The 4,059-nt window shown below is 38.5% G+C and overlaps 1 pseudogene; it reads right to left on the bottom strand.

Moving 5' to 3' along the window:
* Positions 1 to 970: 970 nt before the first annotated feature.
* Positions 971 to 3,611, bottom strand: LOC114743875 (V-type proton ATPase subunit E-like; annotated as a pseudogene).
* Between the last annotated feature and the right edge of the window lie 448 nt (positions 3,612 to 4,059).

The raw sequence follows: 4,059 nt of genomic DNA, 5'->3' as shown, positions 1-4,059 counted from the left end.
TGATTACTAGAAAACAGCTCCTTCAGCCTTCAGGTCAGGTGGTGGAGCCAAAAGAGAAAACCCACATGCAATTGCAGTCTTGCAGACTACACATCTCAAAATCTCACCCAGCCGGCAGCCTCACAGTTAAATCTCTCACTCCCTTTTAGAAGAAACCAAAGGCCGAGATAAGAGTGTTGAAGCTTCCCAAGTTATGAATATCCAAGGAGACAAAATTTGAAGAGCAAATTCGCGAAAGGTACTTCGGGAATAGAAAGGGAAAGATACAAGTCTTGAAACTTGAAAGAGAAAGCAGAGCAAACTAGGTCCGGGTATTAAGCCAATGGATCTTGTGGGATCTTGGCCAACCATATCTGCATACTGAAACAATTCCGCAAAGATAAAACATTAAAACATAACTGAGTGACATTTGTGTTGTGTGTGAGAGAGAGAGAGAGGAGAGCAGCAGCATGCATCCAGGATGTACTGATTCGCATCTTTTCTTCACCTGCCTAGTTTTGCAAAACCGTTTCTATTGCAAATTCAAGGTCCACTGCCAAACTAACCAACATAGCATCCAAAAGCGGCTTCTCAACCCTATATAGAAAAACACCGCTCGAATAGTACACCCTCCTTACCTAATCCTCGCCAAATCACCCAAATCTAGATTCCAACCTTTTCCCATCACTTGAACTTGGTGGATTTATTCTGAGCATAGCCACAGATCTTCTGGGCATATTAAAGCTAGGCTCATGTATACTTTTTCGATCACTTCTTATTGCTTTATTACTTTCAATATGGGGAGTTCCTAATGGAAATTACATGCAATATCGTCAAGCAATATGGGAGATGCAGGGAGCATGGCAGCGTTCTGGTATAATAAATAACGAAGGAACAAATATGTTTTTCAACTCAAATTACCAGACTTACATAATAAAAGAATAATTATTGCTCTCACTAAAGCTAAGTTCAACACATTTTACAAACATAATCACCAAGGAAACTTATGCTTAAGCGATGATTTATTACCGAAAATCCAAGAAATTCGTGTCTAGCCACCACATACCAAAATGAACAAATCTAAAACAACCGAAGTCGATGATGCTTATAAGAATACATGGGCACTGGCACGACAGATGCTTTTGGTTCAAAATAAATAATAAAGGGGCAGCTACAGTACAACCAAAGACTTCAAGCGACAACTTGTCCAAAGAGCTGCTTGCGGATCTGCAATACAGAAAAGAAATCTTCATCAGGACTCGGTCACAGCAGACGAGGTTAACAATGTCATCTGATACATACAAGTGTTATTAAATGCTTCAAGACCCACACATCAACTAAATATACCTTCCAAAACAGGAAAAAAATTCCTAAGAGATACGTGATTTCTTAATACATGATACACAACAGAGTAGTCAATTCTGATTCATGAACATAAAATGACAACAAAATATAATAAACATGCCAAAGGAAGTCAGATAGTCATGGTATCTCTCTTTAGACGGAAGAGATAGAGTGCCGGCAACAATCGGTGAAAATGACAGACAACAAGCAATTGAAAATGTGTCATCATCTTCGGCAAAGATAATAATCAGCACTAATAATTGCCATAAATAAAGGAAGTTTCCAGTAACAAGTTGAAATAGATCTTAAAGTTAACATTTCATGGAAAAATATTACCTCTGGAAGCTTTTTACGGAAACCCACATCCAGGCGAGCATCAAGGCTATTTTCAAACACAATCTTCCCGTCTCGAGAAGCCAATACTACACCTCCAGAACTGGCCAATGACAAATACAATTAGATCGTCGGAGCTATAAAGGAATCAAAATAAAGGGATCACACTGAAACAACTACAACAACACCAGAATCCTGGTTACTTTCAAATAGTTTAAACCTGATGCTTTTTCAACATAACCTGAATGAAACAAAAGATTACAAAGAGGACAGAAGATATTACCACCCCAATGAAAAACAATGAAAGTCCCGCACAGAGGATAGTTTAGTTTATGTGCAAATAAGACTTGAATCCAAAAAAAATTAAGTGGGATTCAACTGTAAGATTACCAGTAGGGTTCATGAGTATTATGATGACCAGGCGCAGGAGGAAGATAGACTTGCTTGTCAACAATTATCTCTGGTGGGTGAACATTTGCTTTATCAGCATACTCCTGTGCAGCTGAATCCAGCACATGCTCCACCAATTTTAGGTCTTCTTTCCGACATCGCAAGAGGACAGAAGGCTCTTTCAGTCTCAGCAAACTCTGCCACAGGCAACACTTCCTTTAAAATCCAAGCCAACATACTTACAGGCGGCAAGTTGTCCATGAAAGTAACATCAGAGCTTACTATGGCATGATTTTTCAAAGATGACATGGACACAGCGTGTCACAAAGTAAAGCAAAAAATAGTCTCATGATCACACACTGGCATCTTGACACAAATGCAAATAACATTATCATTATTATTATGATATGATGATGATAATGACAACAATTTACAGTGATGGTCAAGATATGAAAGTCTACAATTTTTACCTGAACAATGAGATCTTTCAGAAGCTGTCTGTACACATGGGGATTGGGGTGATGACTCACATTCAAGAGGTCCTTCGCTGCAGCTTCCTTCATGGAATTACCACATCATCTTGCGCTTGAAGAACCTTTATGCGAGAAGCATTTAGCTGCATAGAGTACTCACTGCAATAAAACATTGTCCCATGCATCAATTAACCTCAATCAACACCCTTTCTGCTATTTAGAAATAAGGATAAGGACAGAATCTCAAGGTGGTCTTAATGGTGAAAAATCAAAGTCCTTTCGAGGCCCGGAGCTCTTCAGAGCAATACCCTGAATTTAAATTAATTACACCAAGATACCAACAGTTCAAAATTAATTGAATCTCGAAACTAAACACACATAACGACAAAATCAAAACCAACCGATGAAAATGTTATCTTGCTGATTCTGTCCCAGTCCATATGGATCAAACATTAATCATTAACAGCTTGCTTAAACAATTGTCAACGAAAGAAGTAGGGATGGACAATTTCGAATTCAAGAATAAAGAAGGAAATAGAAAAAGCCCAAGGTATACTGAGATAGAAAGCAAGTTACATCTTTTTCCGAATTTCAACTTGCTTCTGTTTGCGCTCGTATTCTTGTCTGATCTTCTTTTTCTCAGCTTCAACCAACTGTAACTTCTCGATGTTGAATTCCTACACAGACACAGAACAACTCTTCAGCATCGAACCAATGGCGATAACAAGCGGGAAACGTACAACAAACTCTAGATTCACAATGAGTAAACTGCACATAAACAATAATTGGCAGTTCAAAGGAGTAAACAAAAAGATCGAAGTCCTTAAAAGAAAAAAGCAAAGAGAACAGAGTGGTACTTCTTCAGCAGACACGGCGATCTCGTTGGCTTTCTCCTCAGCTTCCTGGCGGATAAACCTCACCATCTGCTGGATTTGCTTGGAGACATCTGCGTCGTTCATTTATCAGAGCCTGTGAGAGTCGAATCGGAGAGGATCGGGATTGTACTACTACAGCGGAGACGCAACGCCCTTCTCTTCTCCGATCGCAAATCAGAGAAATTATTTGCGAACGACAACTCCTGTACAGCCTTTATTTATCTGCCTTGCATCAACCGCTGGCGATTTACGGTTTTATCATTTTACTCTGAGACTGAAATTAATTATTGTTTCTTGCGAAACATGCGGACATTTTTTTTTTATTAATAATATTTTTAATTTAATTTTTAGCGTCTAATAGAAAAATCAACATCATTAGCACTAACATTAATATATCGTCGGCAAAAGAAAAAAAACCTTAATATTATCATTATCACACTATAACTATACTTACTTAAACCTTCGAATAAGTATTATCACCATATAATTTAATACAAATATTTTGTAATGCTAAGTTATACAAACCTCTAAACTTTCACCTTTGGAATAGAGGTAGGGATGGAAATAGGCCAAGTGGCCTGTCAGGGACTTGTGACCTGGCCTATAAATAGCCTGGCCTGGCCTGGTTTCTTTAGATATCAGACCAGGCTCAGGCCTGTAAAAGG

This window comes from Neltuma alba, unplaced genomic scaffold (assembly GCF_004799145.2).
Source record: "Neltuma alba isolate B1F8T4 unplaced genomic scaffold, ASM479914v2 tig00004159_pilon, whole genome shotgun sequence".
Classification (NCBI taxonomy): domain Eukaryota; kingdom Viridiplantae; phylum Streptophyta; class Magnoliopsida; order Fabales; family Fabaceae; genus Neltuma; species Neltuma alba.
The sequence above is the reverse complement of the archived record's forward strand: the minus strand, read 5'-3'. Positions and strand labels throughout refer to the sequence as shown.